The following is a 17,993-nucleotide window of genomic DNA, read 5'->3' as shown; positions in this document are numbered from 1 at the left end:
ACATCGATGGAGAAAGATGTGTGTGCATCAAGTATGTTGTCTTGAATTCATATTGAACAAACCCTTGAATATTCTAGAGTTTAACAGGTTTTAATTTTTGCTCCCTCAGTGGTGCGGGAGACAGATGAATGACAAATAGGGCCAATGTTCTGTTCAATAACTCACACCAGTGCTCAGTGGGACCCCTGTATCCTATCAATGGCTATGAATCAATTTATTCAACATAAAATTTAGGGCATAACAACTAAGTGCTTTATCCTTGGAGTAACTTTCAGCCCTTCCAACCTTTTCTTTGTTTTACTCAATGGTAAAAACTGACCTATACATTTAGTATGGCTTAGAGATTTTTTTTCTTACACATTCTTTCCTGTGTATCAAGAGGTTTCCGCCCTACATTAAATGTGCATATAGGGATGTGCCTGGATGAAATTACCATTTGAATTAGTTGACTGTCTAAACCAGCTCACCCTAGCACATATGGGTGGTACCTAGAAAATTAACTGAATGCTCCCAAAGAAAACCCCCAATGAGGAGAGACTGCCTGGCTGCCTGCTTGAGCTGAGGCTTTCCTCTTCTGTCCTTTGACTGAGGTTGGTGCTATTGGCTATTCGGCTACTTTGGTGCCTATACACAGATCGAGTTAGCAGGTATTACTAGATCCAGGGATTTCTCAGCTTCCAGATTACATAAACTAAAACTATTACATTACATAATGCTATCTGTCTATCTCTGTGTGTGTTTCTATGTCTTTCTAGGTTTCTCTTCTCTCTTTGTCTCTCTCTCTTCTTCCTTTTTCCTCTCTGTCTCTTTTTTCTGTCTCTCCTCCCTCTCTGTCCTGTCTCCCCCTTCCTTTCTCTCTCCCTCTCTGTTCTTCTCTCCCTCCTTCCTTCCCTTCCTTCCTCCCTCCTTCTCTTCCTCCCTCTCTCCATCTCTCCATCTCTCCCTCCATCCCTCCATCTCTCTCTCTCTCTCTCTCTCTCTCTCTCTCTCTCTCTCTCGTGTGTGTATGTGTTTCACTTTCAAAGAAAAACCTGACTAATCCATGTGGTGTTACTGAAATACTAAACAACTCATGGAAAATACAAGTATGTCAATAACCTAGATTATGTCAACTGCTGCTCAGTGAACAGTCTTTTGCTCTGCCTTTACTCACATTATGCTGAGCTTATGTCATGCTGAACTCACGCTGGTTCATGTTATTTCAAGACCAGAATAAGGTAACATTATGGTCAGCAGCATTTACTTTGGTTAGGATTGATGCTACTAGAGCTCTAGAGTGAATGATAGCTTCGAGCTCTTCTTACTTCTGGGTAAGATCCATGTGTTTAGGAAGAAGGATCTACCAATCATCACACTGACATAAGAAAACATGTCCTGTCACCATCCAGCTCATAGGCACCTACGACCTTGTCCAAGGCGTAATGAATAGCTACTATAAATCATCTTCACATTAATACATTCAGTTGTTATTATTATTCCTTTCTCATGGCTGTCAGAATTCAAAACCGAAGCGAAACCCAGTAATTGGGGAAAGTAAGGAAAACAAATCCTAGAAATTAGTACACTGCCTTGAGATATGTTTTTTGCTAATTACTAAACTCATTTGATTACCTTATAATTAAACCAAATTTTAGTTCTCAGTGGGGTATTTTTGATGAATGAACTGTCTTCAAATTCAGCTACTTATAATCTGTTTCATCCTTTACTTTTAAATTATGGAGTAAGACTATACAATAAATGCAACTTCTGTGCATTAGTATGCAACTAGCCTTAATCTGGGCTGTCAAAAGCATGCTTAGCTCTTGTCCTTCGTTTTTTTTTTTACATATGTAGCAATAATGTCCATTTTCTATTGCTGTTTCTGCAGTGGCTCATGGGGTAGTTAGCCTCCCTCATTTTGAATGAGGAGAGCTTCCATAAATGTCAACATAAAATGAGAATTTAAAGTATGTAGACAACTTATTTCAACCTAAGTACTGCATAACAAGTGTCAATTGGATATATTATAACTGTAATTCACAGCCTTTTCTACACTTTGTGAAGAAGCCTCCTAAGGTCTCCTGAAAAGAGCTTTAAGCCAATAATTTTTCATAAACTTGTTCTAAAGGAAGGGATCTTGTCCAATATTCTAATATGACAAATGATTTAGACACAAGATAGTTCTCTAAAGCAGCCTATGGGTGGTTAAATATTTTCTATCCCTTCTTCTCCTAGTCAAGATTAGCCCATTGCTTAAGTAGAAGCCCCTGTTAATGTAGTGTTCATCAGGAAACATGAGAACACTGGTATTTGCTGTCTGAAGTGTTAGTGAGTGGAACACACTGAAATAATGTCAGTGAAATGTGGATTTTCCCAATGCCTTCAGAAGGGCCATTTGTGTATGGGCTATGACTCAGTACGATTTTATCATGGTTGGCACTGTTTTCACATAGTATGGAACTCAACACAGTCTATAAAATATCTGGTTTGATATCTTCTTATTTATACTTTTGGGGAGATAAATGCATATAGTCTGTTTCGTCCAGTGATAACCACATTTCTCTTATTGTGGAGCCTAGGCTGTTTTTTTCCCCAGACACTTTAGCAAATTTCCAGTCCTCTCATTTGTGGTGTGTAACATACTTTTTTAAATCAGTAACTGCCTATGTTAAAGTGACTTAATATAAACATATTGTGTCCTATAAATCACAAACAGAACTAACAGTTTACAGAGCACCTGACATTGAAACTGAAACCTAAAGTCCTGGGCATGACCTCAGCAGCACTCTCCTTAGACGTGGCTGAAAGGCCCCACTCTGGAGCTCACTGCACTCCTATCTCACTGTCCTGCATTCCAGAGCATAACTGTTTGACTCCAGTGCTTGGCTCCCTGGCTCACATCCTTTATTCCACGTCCTGTTGCTGACTGGCTCAGGCTCTCGCCATTCTCTCACCTCTATTCCTCTGTGATCAATATCCTTGTAGGAATGCAGCCTGATCTGATCATCTAGGAGAATCCTCGAGAAGCCAAGCCTTCTAACCACTCTGTCACTTTCATGTATTCAAAGCAATTGGCTTGTGCAAGAGTTCTTCCCCAACACTATTTCCCTGAGAGCCATTTCTATAATTATATTTTTTTGTCAAATTATTATCATAAAAAGAATGGTATTCACATGTTGTTATGAGAAGTAATGTAATCCTCATAATATTTAAAATAGAATTTTAAAAGTCCTCACAGATTAAACTGTAGCTAAAATCTATCCAAACTTATATTATTTGTACTATACATTGAGGACAAAATTATGAAGCAGGGCCCATGAAAAAGCCTGCAACCATAGGTAGACTGTTCAAAGGAGAATAGTAAATGCAAGCTACACGTCTGTATTACTGGTGATGAAAATTACTTGAGTTATGACCAACAATTTACCTAAGTTCATAGAGGAGAAGTGCTCTAGATTTCATTCATGAGCTATGGGTTTTGAGAAAAATATAAAAATATTAAGCCTCATTTAAAGACAAGGAAAATGAGTTGGTTATTGCTGGGGAAGAAAAAAAAAGAAAGAAAAGAAAGAAAGAAAGAAAGAAAGAAAGAAAGAAAGAAAGAAATTTAGTAATATATGCTAGCTCCTTAAAAGGAAAAGAAAAGGGACTTGAAGGATACCTTGATCGGTGAGCAAGACCTGAGTTCAAGTCTCCAGCACCTATGTAAAACAGCCAGGTGAGGCCATGCTCATCAGTAGGCCAAGCTTTGGGGAACAGAATGGGTAGATTCCAAGAGCTTGCTAACAAAACTTTTTAAGCTTAGCTAAAAAGAAAAAAACAGATGAGCTACCAGCTCAGTGTTAAGACCCCCTCTCAAAGTCATAGCACAGGAAGCATTAGAGAAAGCCATCTGAGCACTCTGCTGACTTTTCTATAACTATGTTCCTTTGCACACTCACTCACATACATTCACCACCACATACCATGCACATATATACAACACATATATAAATAATAAATGAAAAAATAAGAAATAAAATAATAGATTTGGCAAGATATGGTGTTGCACACCTCTAATCCCAGTACTCAGGGAGGCAGAGGCAGACAGATCTCTGTGAGTTCTACAAAGTGAGTCCGGACAGTCAAGCTACACAGAGAAACCCTGTCTTGAAAAACGAGAGAGAGAGAGAGAGAGAGAGAGAGAGAGAGAGAGAGAGAGAGAGAGAGAGATAGTTGTATGACTATTAATTTTCATAGTAGTTATTCATTATTAATGAGTGATAGGAATTGTTTTCCTCCTGGATATGCCTTTGTAAAGAATGATGGTTTAGGTTCTAGTATAGTTAGAAGAATTTTCTCCATCCTCTGGGGTTATTCACTGTGGAGTCTAACACTAGGTTTACTATGTACAGTGAAATGCACAGGTACAGAGCAGTACCAGAGAAAGACTGGAGTCTTTAATAAACTCCAGACTGAGCTAGATGACTAGCTACAGCTGATACCACACCGGACATTTATTTTGCTCTCAGTTTATGGAGCAGCACTTCTGCTGACATAGACGTTTCCTTGGGCATTTACAGTTGTTACTATTTTTCTGCAACTAAACGTGAAGTTTTCCCCACAAGCATATAATTGAAAAGGGTAATTGAAATAGTTAGGAAAATAAGACCCCATCAAAGTCCATCATACTGGGCCTGGATAGATAGCTAAGACGTGACTTCTTTCCAGAGGACCTAGGTTCAGTGCCCAGGTATAGGCTCAAAACCATCTGTAATCCAGTTCCAGGGGAATGGACACCCTGTAATGGCCCGCGTGGGCTCCAGGCGTGTACAAAGAACAGAGACACAAATAAAGGCTAATGCACATACACGAATAGTAAACATAAAAGCGAAGGAAGTGATGGCCTTGATATTACCATGCTTACCTTAGAGAAGAACAGCATAGAGCCCTTAGACTGATATTGTGTCTACTAGACAGAATTTAACTTGTTTATAAGAAATTTAATATCTTAAAATTATGATAACCAATTTATATAAATGTATGTTATTGTCTAATATTGTTCAAGTGGTCATCCTTAAAACATGTACATATAAAACCACTAAATTGTTCAGCAGGTTGTAGGTTGTACTTATACATTCACTCATGTATTTTATATATATACACACACACACATATACATGTTGGGGGTTACATCTTTACATCAGGGTGAGGGGATGAAAAGAAGGTGGAAATAGTATGTTTTGAAACAGGGCTTCTCTGTGAAGCTTTGGCTGTCCTGGACTCACTTTGTAGGCCAGGCTGGGCTTGAACTCACAGAGATCTGTCTGCCTCTGCCTCCCGAGTGCTGGGATTATAGGCGTGTGTCACCACTCCTGGCTGGAGATGCTATATATTAAAATGAAGTAACTTCTTAATGTATGTTTTGGCGGAACTTATTTTGAGTTTCACATAATGAATCCTGTTCAGAGACAGAATCAAGAGTCCAGAGTCCGCAACAGGATTTGGTGGGGCCATAACTTGTGCATCACGTAAGGTCCAGTACCTGCCATCAGCTGTGCCTCAGTGCTGTTTACAGGGAAGCAGGAGAGCTGGGCCTGGACAAGCATCATCCATGCCGCTTAGGAACTTCTGGCTAATATTGGTGTTCAAATGAAATGTGCATCTGACTTCTTCTCTGCACTTACATTAATGGAGTTAAAGAGAGCTGAAAGCTGCGCGGCGTTAGCAGGAAGCACTAAGGATGCCACGGGCCAAGTACCTGTTAGCCCTCCACGATTCTGCGGCCTCCCGTTTCATTGTTCTAGCCCGTTTTCCCATCTAAAGTGCGTGATTTGATTGACACTGGGCCAGGGCTTCAGCATCCCCCTCACCTTTCAGCTTCCAGCAACGGCTGCAGTTAGCTTTCCGTTGTTGATGTTGGAAGTTTTTCCAGTACTTCCCCGAATCTTTTCCCACACGATTAAGCAGATGATGGTTGTCACTGCTCTCTAAGCATGGCAATTATGAGCAGAACCTAGAAAGGTTTCTATCCTTAAAATAAGACTCAGAGTAAAATTTATATGTCACCATAAAGGTTAGAAAAAACCCTGACATCTGTTACATTGTTTTAACTCATACTCCAAGTGATACTTCATTTTAGTATAAAGACCTCAGTCATGTGGCACTGGAAAGCAATTTCATGATAGTAAGACCATGGCAGGATTAATTATGAGAAAAGACACAGTTCTTGAGACTTTATCACTTTGAGCCGTACTACCATCTATGGGCAGTACACCAGAAAGAATTATCCAGTGTTTGCCACAGGAGTTGCAAATTCCAATGCCTCCAAATTCAGGGATTTTTTTTGTGTCTTCAAGAAGAGTAACAGAGGAGAGCAGAGCTGGTTGACTGGGGTCTAGACTTTGTAGAAAATAGGTATCTCCAAGTCACTACTAACTTGCAAAGGTTGGACTTCATAGACTTTCTTGTTCTCAAAAAAGTATCAGCTTTCTGGACCTGGCCGAGCTGGAGGCGCCATCATGGGTGTTGACGTTCATCACAATAAGGACCGAAAGGTTCGTCGCAAGGAGCCCAAGAGCCAGGACATATACCTATGGCTACTCGTTAAGCTGTACAGGTTTCTGGCTAGACGAACCAACTTTACCTTCAATCAGGTTGTGCTAAAGAGGTTATTCATGAGTTGCACCAACCGGCCACCTCTGTCCCTGTCACACACGATCTGAAAGATGAAGCTTCCTGGCGGAGAAAACAAAACCGCTGTGGTTGTGGGGACAGTCACAGATGATGTGAGGATCCCGGAAGTGCCCAAGCTGAAGGTGTGTGTGCTGCCGGTGAACAGCCGGGCCCGAAGTCGCATCCTCAAGGTTGGGGTTAAGTAAGATCCTCACGTTCAACCAGCTGGCCCTGGAGTCTCCCAAAGGCCGAAGCACCGTGCTCCTGTCTGGTCCTCGGAAGGGCCGAGAAGTGTTACAGCATTTTGGCAAGGCCCCAAGGACCCCACACAGCCACACCAAACCCTATGTCCACTCCAAGGGCCGGAAATTCGAGCATGCCAGAGGCCAAAGGGCCAGCCGAGGCTACAAGAACTAACCCTGGATCTGTTATTAAAAAGCTTTGGATGTTGAAAAAAAAGTATCAAAGAAGCTGGAATGTTACATGAAATATTTTTAGCCTCTAAAATAGTGGTTCTCAACCAATGGGTTGTGACCATTGGAAAACACATACTTCCTTCCGGTGGTCATAGGAACTCCCAGCATAAACTTCTTTCGTTGCTCCTTTAGAACTGTAATTTTGCTACTAAGCAGTGTCTCAGTTCCTAAGACCATCAGAAATATGTGTTTCCAAATGGTCACAGCCCACAGGTGAAGAACCTCTGTTCTAAACTGTCTAGGTACTTCAACACATTGTGCTTACTGACGGTAAAGCACTGCGCTCACTGAACAAAGCATTTTTCACACAATTGATGCAATTATCCACTTTTATTCTTACAGCCACTCCTCCTGTGTTCCTGTTTTCCTTTCAGTGCCCCAGTTGCAGAGGGATAATTGACTAACGTATTCCTAACCTCTAGAATATTAGAGGAGAGAGCCACAGGGTAGTGCATTCCGACAGAGAATTCCAAGAGAGAAAACAAGCAGCAAAACTCACAGCAAAAACTGTTTTCATACTTTATCCGCTGTGGCCTTTTGAAGTCTAGGAAGAAACCTGAACTGAGCAGTGCTAGCAGGAACTTCTGAGGGTAAAATATCAGCAGAATTGCTGGGTGTCAGTCAGGTTACCTTGTTAAAGCAGCTTCAGAAGTCAACGGCAATCTGTGGGAAAGATGGACTTAGACTATTGAACTGTGGGTGCTTAAGGTTTTCAGGGTTGCTGATAAACCATCCCAGGGCACTCAAGTTTGGGGGTGCTCCTGAGTCCTTGGCATACGCTAGGGAGGTATTTTGGCTGGAATGTTCTCATCAAAGGGTTTTCATTTTATGTTGGTGATGGTATTGGAAATTCTCCTCGCAATATAAAGCTTTACAAAGCTTTGCATTAAAAAAAATGATTACAAATCAATCTCTTTTAGTAGGCATCATGATTTTTGTTTGGGATATGCGACACACACACACAGAGAGAGAGAGAGAGAGAGAGAGAGAGACAGAGAGAGAGACAGAGAGACAGAGACACAGAGACACACACACACACACACAGAGAGAGAGAGAGAGAGAGAGAGAGAGAGAGAGAGAGAGACAGACACACACACACACACAGAGACAGAGAGAGAGAGAGAGAGAGAGAGAGAGAGAGAGAGAGGAGATTCTCTGTCTCTTTCCTCCACATCTTGCCTGGAAATGTTTATCAGATGCTTCCTTTTAAACAAAATACACAGCTCTGATAAAAGAGGAGTCGCGTTTCCTACTCCTTCCCACAAGAAGGCTCATATGAAAGCATCAATTATGATTTATAGCCACTCAAAGTGGAATTTAATTATATTCTGATCTTTTGCGGCCACTTAGTTTGCCTTTTGATCTCAAATTCATGATAAAAAAGAAATATTCTCTTTCTATTTTTAGATGAGTAGAAATCTTTTTAAAGAAATGTAAAAATACCAGTGTAAGCAAGTCAATCCATTAAGCAGTACAGTAAGGCTACATTTACATTTTAAACTTTATCACAGTTCTTATATACTAAGCTGGATCTTTTTAAAGAGGTGGGCCCCTACTGTCCCATTTTCTGCTTTGTCACCTTGAAAGTTCATAGAACACAGTAACTGTGGACCTAGGAGCCTGCTGTAAGTGTATAAAGCTCAGATGATACATTTGAACCACTTTTAGAATAGAACACATTAGCAATAAAGAATCATAAGTGAAGGCTTTAAACTATGATTACAAAAAGGAAAAAATAAGACAAATAAACAGGAGATGTGTATAGGAATTCAAATAAGAAGTTCAATGGTTTTGGTTTGTTTGTTTGTTTTCCTTTTTCAGAGAAACTAGAAGAACTGACTGACTCTCTCAAATTTAAGTAATTAATTTCAATAAACAACTTTAAGGATGAAATAACAACACACTTATCCATCCATTCGCCCAACCTCCCACTGTCTTGCGCTGCCTCCCTCCCCGCTCCCTTTCCCTTAAATGACCATGCTCCGGCTCCTTCTCACCACTTCCATTGCGAGCATCTCCATCCAAACCACCAAGATCTCCCTGAGATTATATTGATAGCTTCCTGTTTCCCGGCTTCCACTCAGGCTAGTGCCTGCTTAGCCAACATGAGCTTTATAAAAACATACTAAATGAAAGCCGACACATGTTTTCAGTTTGCTGAGAGAGCATATGTAGGAGAGAGAAAGAAGGAAGTCAAGGAGGACACCAAGAGACTAGCTCAACTGAGTTGAAGACCAGAGTTGGCACAAAGAAGAGCGGAAGAGGAACGGGTTTAGCAGGCAGAAGCACCAGCACCTTCAAATTGGAAGCAAATGCTACTTGAGAACTTTTTTTTTGAGAGACCAAACAAGTTTCTTGAGTATTTGGATCTAGAATAGGAAAAAAAAAAACGGGGGGGGGGGGTCAATACTATAGTTACTACTGCCCGAATCAGTGATGTATATAAAACATTTAAAAGTATTTCAGGTGATAAATTCTCTAAGGTTCTCAGTCTCCCTAACACTGCAACCCTTTGATACAGTTCCTCATCTTGTGGTTCCCCCCAGCCATAAATTTATTTTGTTGCTACTTCATAACTGTAATTTTGTGTTATTGTTATGAATCATAATGTAAATATCAGCCGTGCAAGATAGCTGATCTGTGACACCAGGGAAGAGTTCTTCATTCCCCAGAGGGGTCATGGCCCCACAGGTTGAGAATCGTTGCTGTGAGAAAAAAAGGTGTAAGCTGAAAACAGACATTTACAAGGTGGTCCTGTGGAACAGGAGCATTTACAGCGGCAGAGGAAGAAGTGGTGCAGCCAGGAAGGCAGGAAGAGAGCCTAGCTATCCCTGCAACCACACGAAGGAAGAGAATCTCTCAAGTCTAACACATCTGGCAAGTCATGTGAGGAATAAAAGCTGGCCAATGATAAGTCAGTATTACTTGACAAAAAAAAAGTGTGTGACAAGGATAAGAGGTAGGGTCATCAAAATTAACGGGCACATCTGTCTGTAAATGACCTGTGAAGACTGACATGGTTGCTTATTTGGGGAGGGGGCTGTGATGCCAATTTGAAGAGGAAAAGGTTGTGAATCATCATAGAAAAACATAAGATGTTTTTATGTTAAGAAATACAAGGTTAAAGACACTTTTGAAAATATACAGTTCGTTCGCTAACTGCCAGGGACCCATCGTGTAATCAACTTAATTTCTATTCATAATAATCAGTTTTCTTCTCTCTGTCCTAACATTTCCTCTGCTGTGTAAGAACAGGGCTTTTCCTTGGCTGCCCTTTTGCTATCTTGACCATCTTTGACATCTCCTCCTTTGACCCTAGAAGACAGACCTCAGTCAAAGAGACAATTTCCCTTTCATCCAATTTCTTCTTAATTAACATCTCATTAAAGTTGCCATACAAGAGGGACTGGTGTCGGCCGCTTTGTTTATTTATGAATGGGGCTCTTGGCGTCTTTATTTTTGTCATTATTCTATCTTTAACTCTGAACTCGCAACTTGATCATCACGAGGACATAAGAGGGGGCAATTTCAGGACACAGAGGAGGTTTAGCACAAAGAATATCAGCAGGAAGTCAGTTCACTTAGGGCTGATGTAGGGAAAGGAAGCTCACCAGGAGACTGCTCATTGGAGCTCCTCACATGTGCTCAGGCTTTGCTGCACAGAATTTCCCTCAGAGTCTCTGGACTATTATGACTTTTTACATTAAACTCTTAGGGCACACCTTAAACTGAGCTTTGACTCCTTCCCTAAATCAGTCCCAGTTGTGAGGGTGGACTCCTCAGAGAAGTGTTCCGTCTTTTTTAGTTAATGTCTAGGATTCTGAGTTCATTGCAGATCTGGTACAGGGCTTTTCTTGGCTCCAGCCTATCTGGATTTAGGTTTAGAATCAAAGTTATTTCATGGAGTATTGGTACATTTGTGTCTTCTCTAATCCCCCCCTCTATAGTTTATCTGAGTGAGAGCTGGCACTTCTGTTCTGCAGTGCTCTTTATGCTATCTTGTTGCTGTATTTGAAGGAAGAACCTTCCAGAACACTAAGGAAGAAACCTGAAAGGAGTATAATAGCCAAGGCACACACCGAGGATGGACAAGTAGTCTCATAGTTACTGTCACTCTCAGCAAAGTCGGTATACACTGCCTGTGTTGTCTGAATACCTTTGAATGTTTCTTAAAATACTTTACACACACCCCAAAAGCTACTTCTTTGTATTACAAAATGAAATACCATAATAAGAAAAGAGCTAAGCAGATTCAAAGCGGGTGTGAAAGACATTTAGATACAGCAAAGGTGCCAAGTAGGGAGTGGGAAGTGCTGGAGGAGAGAATGGGAGGAGCTTAGGGAGGAGCAAGCAAACAAAGTTTTGTTCCCACTGGTTTTCCAGTTAATTCCAGTTCTGTACTATGGTTCTTCTACATCCAAAAAAGCTGGTTCTTAGAAAAGGGAAACCTTTGAACCAGTATAAAACACTCTCCCATGAGATAAATCCTCTCTGCCGGGTCTATTATCAGTGTTAATGTCCAGAAAATACCTACAGGTGGTTCAAATTCTGAGTAAACCGTGCAGCCGGAGTCCAAATCCCAGTTCCACCACCTGTGAGTTCTGAAAGTTCTACCAGCTTCCTGATCCCTGCATCGGAGGAGGAGGAGACAAAAATATAAACTAACTCAGGGTTGCTATGAGGACATAGTGGCTTTAATCGCAGAAGGATTCAGTTCAGTGCCCCCCACAGAGTAAATCCCTTGTACTACAAGGGATGTAACAATCGGGACTTTGCTCGCTAGAATTAAAACAGCCCAACTATTCAGAATCTTGAGGAAATTCCTGGAGTTTAGATCCTTATCTGCCCATGGGCCCCCATCTTTTTTGTCTTAGTAGTTGCGTGTTTCTCACATCTATGCTAATTCGTAGTCTATCTGTCTTCCTTCCCCTTCCACCAAGCTTCCAGACCCCATCACCTCTACTCTTTATGAAGCCATCGTGATTGTCAACCACCTACCAGCTCACTGAACATCTGAACTGAAATCTTTAGGTTCTCTCTCTTTCCTGATCGCAGCCTGGGAATCAGGTCTGCCTGTGCCCACGCAGCCCTATAGAATGGCTGTGGCTGGTGAGAGTTAGTTTTCTTTTCTAAGAACACTATGGCACTGGTACCTACCTCTTAGGACAATGAAATCTTAGGAGATGAGGCATTTATCAGTCTATTTAACACAAACATGATACCAGGCAAGTAAACAGGACCAAAACGCTGTCAATTGAACTACTTCCTTCTAACATTCCTCTGTACCACATACTTGGAGATAGCTCATCATGACCGTTCCTGTCCCAGTGCAAATAGCTGAATGAAGCCAATGTCCTGTGTATAAAACACAAAGTGACAGCCATATGTATCTTCCATAGTATTTTGGAACACCAGAAACAAACTAGTCTTGTACAGAAGCTGTAGACTTGTAGGCAGTAGGTTTCAGAATATTTTCTTATGCTTCATTACTTTAAAACATAATGAACTATTGTAAGTAAGTAGCGATCACAAACTGCATATTTGTCATCAGGATGTTCCAAAACAACTTATACTAAAAACTGCTTATTTCCACATAGACTTCTAATTACATATTGGATAATAAACATAAATATTAAAATCACTGTATTGTAAATAGACTATAAAGCCAACAACATATGTCTCAAGAAAGTATTGGGACTGACATATGGTTTATGACTTCATGTGGGCTAAAAACATTGTGATTCACTGAAGAATTTGGAAGCCTTTTATATAAAATGGTTTCTAAATGGGGACCATTTACCAAAATGCATCCAAATACAGAGGCAAAAGAAACAAAGGTATAAGGATTTAGGGGTATTTAATGCAATTTCAAAAGAACATGTACTTGTTTCCTTTGACTTCTACTGGCTCAATATATTTAGTGATTGCTTTATTTAATGCATTTATTTGCATTTTCTACTGATTTCATATGGATATTATTTGCCACAAAAGTACATGCTTCCCTTGGCAACATTCTTAAGAATCACAAGAATATTTGGAGTAATGAATGACTATTTTTTATGATTTTCTGTTCATTGTATCTTGGAGAAATTTCCAGTATACCTTTCTTGGAGATGTTTTCCATTGCATATTTTTGGCTTACCTGTAAATTATATTGCATAGATTATAGTAAAAGAAATTGAATGTGAAACAAATCCAAGAGTACATAGCTCAGTACAGACAAAATGAGTAGAAATAGAACTTAAATCAAGCCTTTTTAAAAAAATCTTCTTCAAGATACTTAGTGTCACTCACATCAGTTTCTTTAGCTAGAAAAATAGGTACAATAATACCTTATAGTCAGTAAGGCAAATCAGACTGACTTGTTATTTCTCTCTTAAATAAAATATCTCTTTATTGAAACATCAATGAATACAATATACTCTTGTCTTCTACAGTCATTTGCTTAAGAAGCTCAGACCATTTGCCTCATCACCTATGATCTAATATCATCCCATGAAAGTGTAGAAGTTGACTATTTATTTTATGATTTTTTGTACATGATTTTTTCAGGAATACTGCATTACACTTCATAAAGTCAATCTTAAAATAAAATAAAAATAAATGTATACACATGGGCTTAATGTATAGTTTCTCTGGTGTGGTACAGTTAGACAACTAACACAGACCACTGAGGTTAAATGATTATGCAAGTATACTTGCAGTTGAAAATCTTGAGCCCTCTTTGTTGTGTTTGCATTATTTTTTATGTCATTTTTTCTTAGACTTACGCTATTGTACCACGAAGCCTGTCTTAAACCATTCCCTATAGGGAATTTAATCACAAGGGCAAATGGAGTAAAGAGGGAAGCTCAATGGTAGACCGAGTCTTCAGTGTGAAAGGTTTTTGAGTTCACTCTCAGAAAGAGAGGTGTTTTGTTGGGGTTGGAGGGTAGGGAAGTTGAGGCAAAAAAAATCCCACCCCCTATCCCCAAAGCAAATCCCAAAGCCTGAAGTTAGTGGTGTGGTTGCTTCAAATATTATTTTTATCTGAAACCACCTCTTTCCTTTGTGTAAACTTTTGTCTGGCCTCCACTTTAAGCACATGAGCGTGTCTGTGTACCAGGTGTGTTTTTTCTTCTCTGAGAAAAGATGGTGAAGAAGCTCTTAGTGACAGAACTCTGCCACCCAAACACATCTCTGAAGTCTGTGGAAGAACAGGGCCTATATTCAATGCCCAGGAAAGCCTCACGCAGCTCGGCCATGAGGCTGGCGTTGTGTACCCTCACCAAGTCATGTCCTTGAAGTTGGAAAAGAAAAGATGGAAGGCCATAAAACAAGACATGAAGAGAGACACGTGGGGTAAAAATAAAGACATAAGGAGAAGGAGAGACAGGGAGAGATGTGGGCAGGATAGATACTGATGTGTAGAGAACAGCCACACAAAGGGAAGACCAGAAAAGCTATGCATCTGGGAGAGGAGAAAATGCTGTTTTGTCCCTTTTTAAGCTGTATGTTACGCTGCCTATCAAACAGTGTGCACACAGACAGGGCCTGTGTGAGTGAACAAGTGAATAGTGACCCTTCAGAACAACGTGTCACTTCACAAGCCTAACGTTTAAAATAACAGAACAATAATGTATCTGGGAAAGGAGTAAAATACCATCTTTATTTGGAATGTGGCCAAAACACCATAGGGCTTGTGGTCATTGTTTGTTTATTTGTTTCTTTTGACTTTAAAGCCAGATACAGGTGATCTGTCCAGTCTTCTGAAGTTCTAGCATTTGTTTAGGGAAACGGAATTGAAATCTGCCCTTGCACGTAAGACTGATCTGAACTGTACACTTGTGGAAGCATGACATTTTGACACAAAAATAACTACAGAATTGTTGAGCCATTAAGCCAGAATTATTTTTGATTCCCAATCTCAATTGTGCTTCTGCATTATTGCTAGAAATGAAATGAGGGCAGATTTATGGAAGGTTTTTTGGCTTGCCAATTGAAAAAATTATATCCTATGCTGCAATTTTTCAGATTATCCTGGCAAATTATCATATAGTATATATAGCAAAATAATTAGTGTTCCAACCATATGAGAGAAAATGATTACAAATTAGTATCTAAGAACAAACAAAAATGGCTTAGTATGTAATAGGCTTAGTTATATGCAGCTGTGATTTAATATTATTTTTTCACTTTTTTTTTTAGAAAGTCTTATTATGTAGCCTAGACTTACTGCAAACTAATGACCCTCTTGCCTTGCAACCACTTAACTTGTAATGTGGGCATGTGCAACCATGCCCTCTTTTTTGCACTTGATTTGCAAGTGGTTACAAGTATTACCATTCACAGTATATGTTTAATTTTGGGTACATTTAATAAATTATATGTATTATAGTAATCAATGAGCAGAATAAAGTAGCATACATATTTTATACAATTGTGTTAAATATGTCTTTCTTAATTCTTTAATCTATAAGCATTTTTAATTGTCACAAATCTCCAAAGTAAAAACTATTAAAGTAAGTCAGTCCATAAAGTTTAAACCCATGCTATTCAAGGGTAGACTATAATTCACACTGGGATTGTTTTATAAGGCAACATTAAGCCAGTACACACTTTCCTTAATTTAAAAATGATCAATCCCTTTTTATAAAAACTAAATAAATCCCTAACTTTTAAACTTGATTTTTGAAATATGGGTTTTTAAAAAATTTATGAGTATGTTCTTGTGGATACAAAATTGTTCCAAGAGGCTAGAGGAGGGTGTTTGGTTCTCTGGTGTTGGCATGACAGAGAGTTGAGAGTGCACTGATATGGGTGTGGCCCTCTGAAAGAGCAGCAAGAGATCCCAACCATCAAAGCATTTCTCTAGTCTCTAAAACATGTTTTTTCCCCTGTTCAGTTTCAATATAATTACATTTGACCATTTCCTTTTCTAACTCCAAAACCTGTGCCTCTTCTCCCTCAAATCCATGGCCTCCTTTTCAGCTAATTATCGTTGCATACATTTATGCATATATATTTACCACGCTAAACATAACCTGCTCTGTGTGTACAATGGACTTGTACTTGCATGGATGCTTTGTGAGTATCTTAGAGAACTTTGCAATGTAAGTGAAGAGTACTTGAAACTTTCAGTACACAAATAGTTTGATAACTTCTGCTGCCTTTTCTCTTATCTCCAATTATTTCATCAAGCATTAATAGTATTTTCTGTTTTCAGAGTATCTTGCTGCCAGTTACATCACAATGATAGCTGTTTTAGTGTTTTATTTGTGTGTTGTTGTTTTTGTTGTTTGAGGTTGTTTGTTTGTTTAAGACAGACCTTCTCAACATAGCATAGACTGACCTGGAACTAACAATCATCTTCCTATTTCCAACTCCAAGTGCTGGGACAGCAGCTGGACACAATCCCACCGAGCCCTGGATATTTTAATAAAGTTTCAAAAGTCCATTTATGACACAAATAATATGTATAATTAAAAATGCTTTAAGATAGCAAAATTGACTCTTAAATTATAATTGTGATATGTACATGCACATCTATACATATAGATATTTGTAAATATATCTACCATTTAACTCCTTGATTCATTTTATATACACAAAAAAATTGTCATTCTCAAAAGAGTTCTATTCAGGTAGCCTATAACAAAGAAAAAGCCATGTCACACGACTGAGATCTCATCACTTGGGAGACTACAGCAGTAGAGTTGTGAATTTGGGCCCATGCTAAATTAGATGTCAATATTCTATCTCAAGAAAACAAACCAAGATTCAACAGTGGAAAGGAAAGTGCACACGTCTAATATTTAAATGACTAATAGCAACTTGGGTAGGGTAGAAGATTCAGAATAGAGCCTTCCTCATTTGACCTTTCAGTGAGCTCTTTAAGCTAGGATATTTTAACAAGGATGAAGAGTATATTTGTCATAGCTACCATTTATCAAAAAACTTGACCATGAGCTACCTTTGTTCTCAGACTTGCATATATGTATGTATGCTACATAGACATAGCTTGTACTGTTAACATGGGGCTTTCTGTCTTGTCTCGGTATGTTTTTATGTAGGTATCTGTCTCACTTGGTTTAGAGAGGTTCTGGTTCCTGGGAGATTTGACTCAACCCTGGGGCTGTATGGGTGATGATAACTACTAACCCCTCTTAACAGAAGCTGGATATCTGTGTCCACTCTCTCGCCGATGTTCTGTCTTCACAGTGTAACCTGTACTATGTCGGTACAACCCTTACTTTATGCTGGGCTTCAGACATTTCTATATTGCACTCCAAAAGTGTCTCTTAATTGTGCATTTCCCCCCTTTCTGCCCAGCACATCCCTTTTCAGTCTGAATTGAAACAGATTTCCCATCTAGTTGCTTTGTTTGTATATCACAGTGCCTGGATGTGTACCATCCATTCATTGACTGCTGGCTTTCTGCGATGTTGTTAATTCTTAATTCTTTGTGGATTTTAATCGCATCCAGAGCAGAAGCCCAGGCCACCCCACCTCCGAGCCATGACATTTTGAGGAAGCCAAATTGAGGTTTTACGAGAAGCTCTGCTTTTAATTCAACGAAAACTTCAGCAGATGTTTAGCTGGTTAATACTTCCTGTAAAATTTTACATTTTGTGTCATTGCCAACTTCTAAAATCTACTCTCAGGGAGAATCGTCTGACAGTTCTTCAGCAGGCCTAATCCTGTCCTGCTGGCGTGTGGAGGGAATTCTGCCAGGAGCTTGATGATGCATGCACGCACTCATCAACAGGCCACCAGCCAATCATGTGAGAACACGGGAAATAGTCTTAGAGATGCACACACGACTGATGCTGCTGGTCCTTCATCTGGCACTGAGTGTCTGGGCTATTCCCTCCTGACTTGCTGTTGATGTTTCTGTGTCCAATA

The 17,993-nt window shown here is 39.6% G+C and overlaps 1 protein-coding gene and 1 pseudogene across 9 annotated transcripts in view; both read left to right on the top strand.

Annotated features, from left to right (window-relative positions):
• NAV3 (neuron navigator 3) overlaps positions 1-17,993 on the top strand; it is a 718,489-nt gene that overhangs the window by 457,389 nt on the left and 243,107 nt on the right. The window lies entirely within an intron of this gene.
• Positions 5,173-7,092, top strand: LOC311605116 (large ribosomal subunit protein eL18-like; annotated as a pseudogene). The gene has a single exon. The product of its transcript is annotated as a large ribosomal subunit protein eL18-like (transcript).

Source organism: Acomys minous, assembly GCF_964271855.1.
Source record: "Acomys minous genome assembly, chromosome: 9".
In the NCBI taxonomy this organism is placed as follows: domain Eukaryota; kingdom Metazoa; phylum Chordata; class Mammalia; order Rodentia; family Muridae; genus Acomys; species Acomys minous.
This window is presented reverse-complemented; position numbering and strand designations above follow the sequence as displayed.